The 13314-nt window shown below is 44.1% G+C and overlaps 1 protein-coding gene across 14 annotated transcripts in view; it reads right to left on the bottom strand.

Moving 5' to 3' along the window:
* LOC120896128 (RNA-binding protein Musashi homolog Rbp6) overlaps positions 1 to 13314 on the bottom strand; it is a 592490-nt gene that overhangs the window by 206259 nt on the left and 372917 nt on the right. The window lies entirely within an intron of this gene.

Below are 13314 nucleotides of genomic sequence, written 5' to 3'. Positions count from 1 at the left end.
GCATATTTTTTCCGTACCCATTTTCCTCTAAAGGTTTTCGAGTTTGTGTGTGTGTGTCTGTGTGTGGAAAATACCTCATACTATCGCTATCATTATTTCGCTACTCAAACTTTTTTTTTCTCTGCGCTCCTGTTGATGTCCAGCAGTACGCTCTCGCATTGTCCGTGCAAATAAGGAACATCTTTCAGCATTTAGTGCTTTTTGCAACGACTTGATAAATTAAAAGACATTGTATCAACCGCCATCATTCTTTCGCGATGGTGTGCGGGGCTCACTCTTTTCTTTGTATAAGTGCACGCTTTGTCGGGCGTCCACATTGCCCACGCCGAACCGACGAACATTACTTTTCGCGCACTAGCGGTTTGTCAAGCGACTGGGAGTTTTGGACACTCTTCAGACTCGACGACAGGTCGCCGCCTGTTCCATTCTTGTCCGAGAAGCTGGGCTCGAGCCGTTCTTATCTTTCGCAATCCACAAGTGCTTGAGCTGTTTCATTTTTGTCCGCTTTGCGGGAGACTTTAATCTTTAGGATGGTAACTCTTCTGGCCAGATTTGTTAAGTGGCTCGCAAGTACTATAGTACCGAGAATAGAGGACAGAAAAATGGTCATGAGATTTTTACTTTACTTTTAATTTACTCTCGCAGGTAGAAATTACTTAGAATTAATATCAGGTACTGCTCAGAGTTATAGAAATATTTTTTTTTCATAAGTTACCCAATCGGGCTATTTGTTTATTCTTGCAGAAAAGGTTCAACGCGCATAAGTTTCCACTCGAATTTTACGACAACTTTTATCTGGCCGGTCTTTCGACATCATTCTCATAATTTTATCTTCTTGGACACGCCCTCTCGAATGAACTGAAGCTTAAACAAAAACCACTAACTACATCCATTCGCTTGCGGTGAGCAAATGGCTTGGCCGAACCGACGGCGAACGAACAACGGCAACAAAAACCAACTCGGCTTGAATCTGACGTTGGCTGCCAAAAAAGTATTGCCAACTTCGCACACACAGACACACACAGAGGAAAAAATTGCTTGCTACCGGTTGGGCCGAAAGTTAGCATCTGATTCCTGTCTTCGACTAGTCTCCTTCTCTTCTCTTTGTTTCATTTGCTGCCAGCAAGTAAAACTTTAGCTTTCCCTCAGCTTCCCAGCACACGCGCGACCAATGAAAGCCAGACGCTGGATCTCTCGATGCAAATGAAACAAATTCGTTGGCAGGAGTAAATATTTTACAAAGAAAAGGAACGGCTTAGGGTCTAAGAGGAGCAACAAAAAAAAGCCTTACAACCAAAGAGGTAAAAGAGCCCATGTTTTGTGCGTTAATCATGGAGAAAATCTTCACTGCCAACAGTATGTTCACCTGCAATTTTTACCATCAAAGAAAGAACTGCTTAAGAAAGTATTAATGCTCATAGAATACACACACACATACAAACATTTGCCTTGGACTGTTTCTGCCCGGGTTGGAACTAAACGAACCTCAAACGCCGGGTTTTTCTCGTTCAACTCGGTTGCCGAAATGAGCCAAAAGTCGTCTCATTATGCAAATTTTTACGGCCATCGCCGGATGGTGAAAACCGACTTACTTGCAGAAGCGTTGTGTTTTCTGGACGGAAGAGGGGTTGGAGGGTGGAGGGTTCGCTTGTCCGGAGGAGCTCCTCGATTTGGTGAAATAAGTTTTATTGTGTGAGATATATTCTTCGGGCTGGGCATGGGCTTTGGCAGCCAGCCGGCAGCGGCAGTCCTAAACGACTCTTCCGGAACAAACAAGAGGTGAAACTGTGCGTCGTCGGATGTCGACCGGTTGAAGTTATGATTTCTGTAATGGTTTACCGCTGGTTGAAACTCCAGGCAAAAGGAGAACCGGCAGAGAGCGGAAAACCTTGAGCAAAACGGCCACTCTTAATAGGGCCGCGTGCACTTGAATGTCTAATGAATGAGGTTAAGTTGATGCCGCAGTTACTGAGATTTTGAGAGATACTGGTGTACCCGGTGGCTGAAGGGGGGAAGGTACAGTGAGCTCATCCTAAAGAAAGTTGTCAAGAACGTAAGTATCTTCGGGAGGCACTGCTAACCGATATCGTTTGTACTCCAATGTCAACTAAATTCAACACAATTTTCCTTACTTAAATCCTGATTGCTCCGTGCACTCTTATGCCTATCATTAATTCAACATCTTCATTTCAACTCTCCATCACTCTCCTCCGGGAGAACACCGTACAAATCAAACACAAATAATCGTTCCAAAAACCATTGCGTGACTAACGTGTAACTTTATTATTCAACTTTTTCCAACTGTTTCCGATTCGAACCAGGCGAGCGAGTTCAATTTTACAAGAAAACCCGTATTCCCCAATTTGGTATCGAGTTGCCGTCCAATTACTTGCCCGATGTCCCGATTCCGCTCGATTTCATCCGCCCGGCCAGCGCCGGGGATCGATAAAAAGGGCTTCGCTTAATCACGGGAGACACGGGGCGGTCCACTGTGGTGAACCATCCGTAGCAAAACTTCACAAACCCTTTCCGCGTTACCATTCCACTACCACGCACTCTCTCTCTCTCTACGGACGTCTACTGTGAGTGATTCGACCGTGAAGCGGCAACAGAAGAAGCAAAACAATTTACCACAACCGGTCCGAAGATCTTCACACACTGGTGCTTCAACCCTGACAACGCCCAATTACGGCACACGGTGAGACCCAGCGGGGTTTGGAGGACCACCCCACAGATTTGAATTTCCCAATATGCCCGGCGTGGTGTGGAGTTGGAACAACGTACACCCACCACTTTACCTTGCTCAAACTTCACAGTTTCTTCGAAACTGAATCGTCAGCAGCAAACAAACCCCGAATCCGTACACATTCTGCGCCTTGTGCTAGGTTCTACAAAATGTGTCTGAATGTAGAAGAAAGAGAGCAGATACCGAGAGACAGAGGAGTTGCGCTCTTATTTGCAATAACTTCTGCCTTCTACAATATAGTTCCTTTTCTTCCTTTTTTCCCCACATCCACTTCGGTGGACTCAAGCATTCAAATATGGTACTGCTTTTGTCGTGCGAAAAGCCCTTCAGTTCTCTGTTTCTTTCAAGCAGGACTTAGCCGCAGGTAGCCAATTTTGCTCGTATAAAATTGTTCGATTCAGACTCTTTCTGTAGACATATAGCCACAAAGACCAAAAGATTGGACGCATATGGTATTTCACGAGAGAGGGAGAGAGAGAGCGCGACAGAGAACACACAATTGGATCACTTGGTAAAGGTGAACTTCACCATGAGTGGAATGAAGAGCAACCAAAGACGAACACGACGCTACCCTGGGCCAGGCTGCAAATGAAATGGCAGCAGGGTTCAATATTTCTCGCTAAAAACAATACCCACGCTTCCCGACTCGACCGGTTCGATATTGGACATCCTGGACGTGGAATGCAAAGTAAAGAAAAGCTCAATATCTCTGGTCGAAGCCAAGTAGGTGCTACAAAACCAAGATCAGTAAGCATTGTGATGGAAAGACCTGAGCTCCAAACACACTGTGAGGTTGATCTTAAGAGAACACAACAATCCTCTAGCCTCACCCTTGTGTGATGGAGTCCCACTTGTACAAGCGGGGGCAAATTGCTCTCCATCGCGTTTCCAATTGAGTCAGACCACGTTGTGAGCCGCTGTAGCCCAACACTGACAACCTGAGCTCGTCACACTGCACACGATGAGCAATACACCCGCCAATCCATAGATTTCCACCACCGTGGTCGGTGGTTACGAAAACAAGGTCAATCAATTTGTTTGCTTAAGTGCACTTCTATCGAGTTTATCATAAATTTTAGATCGATTGTTATAGATGGGAAAGGGAGGTAGAAAGCCCACAGTTCCACTTACGTAATGTGGGCCCTGAGGTTTACAGGGGGTGAGGGTTTTCCAGCCCGTTTCGCTATGCCCTTAGGAATTGCGCAACCGAATCCTAAGCACTGCTACGGAGCATTGTACTTTGTTGTTTTGGGGAGGAAAAAAGGAGCAAAAAAAGTGAAGCCTCCAATCCTCATCCACTCCACAACAGAACCAATGGAATCGGTTTGGGTAACATCCAAAAAAGGATCCACGACCACCGTGCAAGTAATGGGTGGTGCGAATCGTTCGGGAGCAGCCGAATAAAAAAAATCCAAGCTAAAGAAAAGCACACGAAGGAAAGCGCTGGCAGGAAGGAGAAGGGAAATTCCTCCCAGCATTCGGCCGTTTTTGCTTCCCTGACCAGATGCTATTAGTTTGTTTTCCTTGCTGGCTTGTTTTTATCTGTTGGAAAGTGGATGTTTTTTTTGCCGTTGTTTCCTCTTGATCTTTGCCGGCTCCAACAGCTCGCTTTGCTTATCGAATCCAATCGGTACGAACGTGATGAGGCATAATCAGGCACTAGGAAAGAACGAACAAAAAACCACACATATACACACACTTTGGAACATTTTGGAACACGGAATCTGGACAGAAAAGCAAGCAGTAGGTGGGATGGTGGATAAGGGACAAAGGAAAATGTTGAAGCCAGCGCCAAACATCACACCGTAACAGCTGGAAGAGCCTTTGGGCAGCTACAAAACAAGCGAGTTGTTGAAACGTTGCGGTTTTGTTGCTCTTCACACACACATACACGCTCACGCACCAATTGCTATGGTGGATTTAGGATTGGGTTTGGGTTCTGCCAAAGCAATGTAGTTAGTGAAGGTGGTCATGTACATGTGGAGTCAAGTGTAGTTGTTTTGGTTGTTATTTGTGTGTGTCCATCATTTTTTTAACATGTCTACAAGGCTTCTTGATGATGGCAGGAGGCTCTCAGCCTAAGGTAGGGTTTTGATTGAAAGAGGCGACGTTACATACACTGTAAACGTGTTTAACAAGGCGCCCTCAATGAGATTCAATGTGACCGAACAGGAAGAAGTTTTTAATACACCAACACAAATTAAGCTGAAAGCTTAGTTAAAAGGAAACCAACTACGTAGTTTTGTGGACGATCTGATGAAACAATTAACTATATCTTCATTTTGCATTGACATGTGTAAATTATTGATAGTTTGTTATAATTGTGAGTGTAACATACTATCCATTTCAGTAGTGTTCGTTTGTTACAGACTTCAATTATTTATCGAATGTAGAGCTATTCGAATTACTATTGACATAGTTGAGATGGTTTAAAATATTCACGGTGTTAAGATAGCTTTAACCATTTTGAAATTTCTAACTTCAATGCTATTCAATTTTTGTTATGATGTTATGAGATTATGGCCAGTCGAGTGGGTGTCCCGTATTCTTGACATCAGAGAGTAGTTTTAAATACATAAAGTCAATCATTTAAAATCCTTATTGGTTTATATTTGCGCTCCAGTTAAGACTAAAATAATTGTAAGATTCATTCGAACAGGTTAATTAAAAACTAAGAATTCGTTTAAATTCCAAACATAAGCTCTTTTACCTCTATTGTGGTTTACTCATACTTATATTCCTGTTTCCCGAAAATCTGAAACTCAATATGAAGAAAATGACCAAATTCAAAGATCCTGCCTTCCATATGGTCTGTTAAATGACGGTACATAATTTAATCATGCTGTCAGGGATAACAGAAACAGAAGAAAAGGGTCATCCGCTCGGTGAACAATCTCAAGCGGATAGTCCAGCCAGTCAACCAACGATGCCAATTCGGTTTGTTACATTGTAATCAGTAGACATGTATAGTTTCTGGGACGATTAAAAATTAACTTCAACTCTTCCCTCGCTGCCCCCAAACACTGCACCTCCTCTCTTCCCCGGACATGTGTGTGCGTGCCCGGTTGTGAGGTGTTGGTGGTAGCCTGTCGGTGGTGGTTTTATTGATTTCATGCCCGGAGGCACCTCATAAATTAGTCAAAGCAGAAACCACCCCCACGCCCAGCACTTCCCAGAATTGATTCATGTAATCCTTTGTCCGGCTCGAACAATACGCTCAAATCCCACAGTAGGAAAACGGGAAACTGTACGACGTACGCCGATGGTGGTGCACTGGGAGAGACAGGCCGTGGGAAAGAGTCGTTATGGAACTGCTTGCTGAGCTGAAGCTCGGAAAAGTTCTCGGGTTTCCAATTTGGCTTTGATAAAATAGGTTTCTTATTCAATCGCTTTGTGTTGCACATGTATGTGAGTGCGTGTGTACGTTTGTGTATGTATGTTTGTGTGTAAAAGAACATAAAAACGTTTTTCCGGTTGAAGATTCTCTACAAATGCCGGCCTATTTCAGTAAAGAATGGCGTAAAGGGGTTAAGAGCACAAAGGCTCCCTCTTCCCCTTTAACAACCTTTCGGGTTGTTCGATTGAATAGCCGACGGCAATATTGATTCGTTTGGCTCGCAAACGATTTGATCTATTATGCATAAGATGCTACCCCCCGGCCGACACAACCGTAACCGTCCCAACTGGTCATATTCGTCGCCCTCGTCCCAGTGGAATGGTGATGCGACTGAACTAACAAGACAACTGTTCCGCAGGTCATCACATACACACAATGGGGCTGCCATCAACTTCCATTAAACGGAACAGTGAAGGAAATTAACAGTTTGAGTTGGATTATGCATTTTTCTTGTGCTACTCTTCATGTTCAGTTCTCTCGCTCCTTTTATCCAGCGAGATCCTCTCTAATTTGTGTTTCATGAGCGCATTAACTTGGTTTAAGGCTTCCAAACTAGCCCCTAGTCCCCTCAGAGGAAACGGTAGCGGATGAACGATTGCTCGCCGCACTAGAGCAACAAGGGGCGACGAAAGGGGCCGTGTTGCACCTAAAGGTGGTGCATATTATATTAAACAACAAAATGGAATCGCACCCCAAAACTTTTTCCCAAAACTCATCGAGTTGATACAATGCAAAGCTGCCGGGCAAAAAGGGGTAAGCACTACTACTACCATTAACCACACACGTCCTTCGTGTGTGTGTGTGTGTGTTCGCTTATTTAGGGTACTAAAAATCATGAACAATAAAGCGAAAAGTTTTTGTTATTTTCTCCGATTTTGGGTTGTTTGGAGAGGCCGGCAGTGCAGCAAAAGTTACTGCCCCCACGTACACACTCGCCGACCAGTGGAAGTCGGCCAAACCTATTTGGGCGAACAAGCCGCAAGGACACGGCAAACACACATCACACACAGAGATTGCCCCATTCACAGCAAATCGCTGCCAGGCCGCACCTTGCGGGAAACGCACATGCGCAAGCTCGCTAGATGGCACACACTCACCGGTGGCAGAAGCAGAAAGCATACCGCGAGCGTGTGTGTATTTTTCGTGTTTCTTTTGGCCCACGTCACAGGGCCGGGTTGGTCATTCGCTGCCGATCCCGCCCCCCCCACACACACACACACACACTTTGGGCTGCCGAGTCAGCCTTCGCAGGAGGGTTTTCATTAATATTTGAAGTGACTTCTGCTCCAAAAAAGCCTCGGAACACAAACCTTTAAGACAACCTTTTTTGTCACTCCCACCCAGGCGTGTCAGTGTGTCCGTGTGTGCTTGTGTGTGTTTGTGTTGTGCTTCTAGTGGGACTTTTCGAACAAGTAGTTTCGGCTTTCGGCGCTCTTTTTTGGCGCTCAAAAATGGAAAAAGGGACCGGGTTGGAAGTAAAATACACACACCGAACTTATTATTATTCTTCTTCTCCTCGAAAGTAGCCATAGGGGAGCCTCAAACATGTACCGCGCATGAATTATGCATCGTGAGTCAAACCTGTGTGACTGTGTGGCTAGCAATGGCTTTCGACTTTGGTTGGCTGTTACTTTCTTTCCTGCAGCAGAACATTCATTTCCGCCTTGAACTGGAAGCTGTGGAGCCGGGTACGGTGAGAACTAGTTGGCAGTGAATTTGTCGTGTTAAAATGATATTATTTTTCCGGAAACTTTGTTGCACCGGTTATCAGACAAGATAGGAAAGGCGGAGACCAGTGCGGGAATTTAATTGTTTGTTGTGTGAAACACTTTACTTATCTTGCCTCATGACTGTGAATCAGCAGACACAAATGCACACAGTTTAAAAATATGTTTTAAACCACACAAGTACTTTCGAGCTGGAAAAGCACGATATCACGATCTTTCACCCGGAACAGCTGTTTCCGAAAGAGGAGGTCCTGTATCAATATGATTCATACGACAGTTTTGCACACACAGATCCCCGGTGATGACTTTCCTATTGAGACAAATGTGTGCACTGCTTGTTCTGCAGAGTCACAAGTTGCCAGTGAGCACTGGGAAAAACGTTGCTACCGTAGACATGTTTGACCGGTACTACCGGGGTTTTTATTTTCCAGTGCCATGTTCAAATACTGCTTTTTCCACTATTCATACCTAAACGGTCAGTAATGCACCTTTTTATTGTATAGACAGCACTCCAGTTTTAGTCCCTTTTAAGGTAGAGTGAATTCGAGAAAAGTGTGAGAGCCAACCGGGTTGGTAGCATAGGTCGGCCCACTGTTACTGATATTGCCGTAGTTGCAGCGAACGTAGGTGACTGTTTTTTTCCTTTTCTTTTATTCCATTTTTATTATTCTTACACGGCGCAATACTTGTGCCGTTCTGCAAAAGGTGACGGTGTAAAAATGGCTCTTTGCTCAACAAAATTCAGCTCCCCTCTACCGGTGGCTCACAGAAACGGGGTAAATTGATGTATGTTTGAAAATGAAAATTGTACCAATTCCATTGCCGTTTGCGCTACCCACCCATACACACGTGTATTTTGGGATGAAAAATGTACTGGGCACGTAAAGCACTGCGAAAAGAAAAACGCAGCACACCATTACTGCAGCAGTATGCAGCACTTGGCGTGAGGAAAGTGTGACCATTCCAACAATGGCATCCCCAGCGAGCAGCGTGGACCTCGGGAAGGATTTATAACGGTCGGAGATCCACTGAGGGAATTTCAAACTGAGCGTTTTCTCCATCTTCACACTAGCGGATACTGGCGATACAGAACAGGTGTGTGGAGGCAAGCAAAATGGAGGTCGAGCAAATATCCTTCATCCTGGCTTTTGAATAAATAAATATCGGTGGCGGTTTGTTGAAGTAATGACATTTTCTACGTCGAAGACTATTGTTATTGAGTCATAAATAGTTTGCTTATAGGATTCAATTAAAAGGTGCTTTGAAATAAAAGTTGCAATTAATGATAATTTATTGCAAATTTAATGCTTTGATTCTATTTCAACAAAGATTGTTTTTTTACAGTAAAAAAAGATCATTCACACAAACTGTCTATCTTAACATCATAGCAAAAAAGAAGTTGGAAGACTATCGAACAGCACAAATCACTGTTATGCCAGTAAGGCCAATAAAATAGAATAAAACATACAAAATCTTCTGCGACACTCCCAGCCACTAGAGTCACAGTCGAGCGTCGAGTAAGGTAGCGAAACATTTGTAATATTTTATGCCCCTCCGAAACCTCACCCGTCGCACTTGGTCCTTGGTGTTTGGCCCTTTTGTTTCGGCTCGCCGGCCAAATCCAACGATAGACAGCTGAGCAAGCTGCTGGTAAGCTTTAACTCCCTCTCGGTGGTTTACTGTGTTCTTGCACACACATACATACAAACAGCAAACACAAAACACTCCGTTGACGTTCCGGTCTCGTGCATTTTTCTTCGCAAACCAGCGCCGCCGCCATTTCTGCCCATTGTTAACTGCTAGAAAATGTTCCAACTTTCACTCGTTCTCACTCGTACCGAAACTCTGCTTTTTTCTTTCCCGTGCAGAGTAAACAGCAGGAAAGATACGACATGATGAAATGGTGACCTCCGCACCGGTCGGTCAGCGACAATTTAGGGACGGTTCGTCGGCACGGTAACGAACGAACGGGATCAGCACAAGCTCATGCTTTAAGGAGCGGTTCGAGATTGAGCAATTCTTGGCACCGGTGGTTTTTCTTGCGTCGTTACATTTTTCCGGTGCTGCACCGTTTGCTCATTCAAGCCTCTGTGTGTGTGTGTGTATGTCCATGTGTGACTGCTTCCCTGTTTCCGTTGCATGCACTTTATCGACGAGGTTTTAACGCTCGGCACACAGATTTAAAAGCGAGCTGAGCTAGCAAATATGCAGCTCGTACAACTCACCGTGCCGCGCTGCCTTGCAGCAGCAGGTGTATTGGTGAACCTGCCGAACGCGCTTCACTCTTTACTTCCCGGTTGACATGTTTAGCAACCGTGGAAAGGTCCGTGCAAGACCCGTGACCTGTACCGTCCTAACATGCCAGCGCGCGCGTGTGTGTGCGCGTTTGTGCCGGGAAATTGCCGGGGAAAAAATGCTGAGTGCTCGGTGATATTTACGATATTTGAGATTATACATTCTTACGATACGGTCGAACGGAAGATAAGCAATGCAATCAGTGCAATGGAGGGGCAGGCGTGCGGATGGAAACACGCCACCGAACTGGCGGCCCCGTTCGCCATAAGGCACGTCAACCCTGATTCTCCACTCCGGAGCCGGAAAAGAAAGGAAGGTACTGTGCTGGAAAACGCGAAACGAAATCGGACGGGAAAGGAAAACTTCACTTCCTGAATGATGGGAACGCAAGTCATGCAATTTCTAGAATTACACTCCTCCATCGGCCCCCTGTCCATGCTCTATGTGACTGTCAGTGTGTGTGCGCGATAGAGAGAGAGAGAGAGAATGAGAAAGGGCTTTACTAAAGCAATGTCGATACGATACGACGATATTGCACCTTGATTTTCTTTAAAATGGTTCAAACAACGCCAGACCGGCTGCCAGTGATGCCATGTAGAAAAACGGTTCTTGGCAAGAGAATCGGGCTGTTGTGAGTGGAACGAAAATCGAGACCAAAAGGAAAAGGTTTGTCATAAAACAATGACAATGTCTGTATCTACTAAAAATTATTTATAAAAAGTAGTTTTCAGTCGGATAACAATATGAATCTTTTTATTATTTAAAAATTGACTCTGTGAAAACTAAATTTTTTCGTTCAAAATAAAGGTACTTTTGAATAATTTAACATTTAAAAATATATACAAATCCATGGTTTAGTTTTCATAACGTTATGATCCAATGTTTCTTGAAAACTGTGACTTTAAAATTTATTTCTGAAAAAAAAGAAAAAAACACAACCACAACCAACACACAACACTTTAAATCATTGAAATATCCGTTCCGCCCATCCGCTCCCGACGCACGGGTGACATTATGTATGCTGGCCCTGTTGTCTGTAAAGTTTGCCCCGGCTGCTCCCGACATCCCCGGTGACACAATCCCTTGTTTGTTCGCGATTGCTACGCTCGGCTCACCTCTCCTGTCTCGCTTGCCCCGTTCGAGCACTCGAAAGGTTCAAAATCAAAGATAATTCAATCAAAAAGTTATTATCATATTGACACGATGCTGCAACGAAAAAGTCACATCCTGTGTGACCGGGTTTGGCTGATAAGACGAAGAAAATACATCAACAGTGTACGTAACGCTTCGGCAGAGGTACGGAACACCGACCGCTTTGCTTCTTTTTTGCCCTTGCATCCTGCTCTTTTTTCCGTCTGCTTGTCAGATAAGTAGAACGAACGAGTAAGGGAAGCGAAAGGAATAGCTAGCAAGCAGTGTACGCACACAGCAAGATGCGGTGGTACATTCTTGTCGGGGAGAATTTTTCCAACAAACAGAGGGACCACCACCTTCACCGGCACCAACCGTCAGTGGTGGTGTGTGGAAAAATGTCGAACGATAACAAGCAAGGAAGGCAAATCCGAATGGCATCCAAACTAGCCCAACTCTGACCCCGCGGGGAGGGGAGGGAAAACACCACGACACCATCACAGGCGGAGCGCTCGGATGCAGTCGACACTCTCGAAACTGGTCTCTGGAGCAGCGGGATTGTGCTTCGGATGAGCTTGTTTTTTTTTTTTGTTGCTGTCGTTGTTGTTTGCTGCTGTGTGTGCAGGCAAATTCCCTGCCAATCCAATTGGAAAATACCGCCGGAGGGAAGGGGAGGACACTGAGCGATGCCAGTGGGGTGAGGTGAGAATGAACAGCACTAAAGCGAGATAAGGCTGCGGGGCGCGTGCAGTCGGCGAGCTAGCTGAGCGTCCCAGTGTGTCGAATAAGACTTTCCCGTGTTACCAAGCGAGCAACTGTCAGTCCGTACCTGTGTCTGTGGGTTTGTGTGGCTGTGACTGGTTCCGTGCATCCAGGATCTGAATTTATAAATTTGTTTTTCTTCATCAAAATCACGTATAAATCATTTCCCGCGCTCAATCTCAACAGGCGACGGCGGAAGAGTGTTTTTCCGTGTGTTCTACCCGGGCAGGAATACGCCAGCTGCCGTCGGTGATGATGAACGGGGATTTTTCTGCATCATCTGTCCTCCAGACAGTGACAAAGATGAAATAGTATGTGTGTTTGTGTGTGTGTATTTGTGCAAGTCAGTGGTTGGCAAGCGGCAGCAGCAACAGCAGCAGCAACAACAGTGGCAAACTGCTGGAAGAATGCATTTCCGCTGCACTGTAACGCTAAAAGATGGATGATTGTGGGATACACCTTTCACAGGGTTTTGTGTTTTTTTCTTCTTCTCTTCCTTGCTCGACCAGGTGTAACGGAAATGGTTTCTTTTGTAGAAAATGGATGTAGAAAAATCTGCCGTAAAAGAACGATGCTGCTTTTTTATTGTGAACAAAAAAAAATCAACGATATTATGATGGATCGAAGTGGAAGCTTTTATGGTGTTGTGTAACAAAAAAGATAAAAGTTTAAAAGCTTTCTAAGGAAAATGTTGCAAAATCGAATAGTGATTCACAAATGCTGCTTTTAAATATACAATTTTTATTGTCATGAAAAATACGAATACGAATACGATTAATTTCATTGAAATTGTGGTTTAACTTAAACAAACATTAAATAAGATTATCAAAATGAACAATGAAAATTTTAAAAGTTATTACAAATATTTTTTTTATTTTTCAAGATAACTTCTAATCAAGAAACAAATTAGAGACAAAAAATTACGTCATATAACAACGAATATGGTATCGATTATCAATGTAAAAAATATAATGAACAATCGTCGAGAACATATAAACGATTTAATGCACAGCACAAATTACCATCATTAGTAGCACTTTTTATCACCATTTGTTCATTGTATTGCATTGAATTTGCAAAACAAGAATAGCAAATTGTTGCAATAAGGCCCATACAAATCATGGCGTCTATCAAGTGTTTAATAGCTTCATGTAAACGAGTTGCAACCAATCAATGTAAACGAATCTAGTCGGTGGTGTGCGATACCGAAAGGATTCATGTTTAAAAAAAAATAAACACAATAAACATCGTTCAAT

Source organism: Anopheles arabiensis, chromosome 2 (genome assembly GCF_016920715.1).
Source record: "Anopheles arabiensis isolate DONGOLA chromosome 2, AaraD3, whole genome shotgun sequence".
Classification (NCBI taxonomy): domain Eukaryota; kingdom Metazoa; phylum Arthropoda; class Insecta; order Diptera; family Culicidae; genus Anopheles; species Anopheles arabiensis.
Note: the sequence above shows the minus strand (reverse complement) of the source record. Positions and strands in the feature narration are given on the sequence as shown.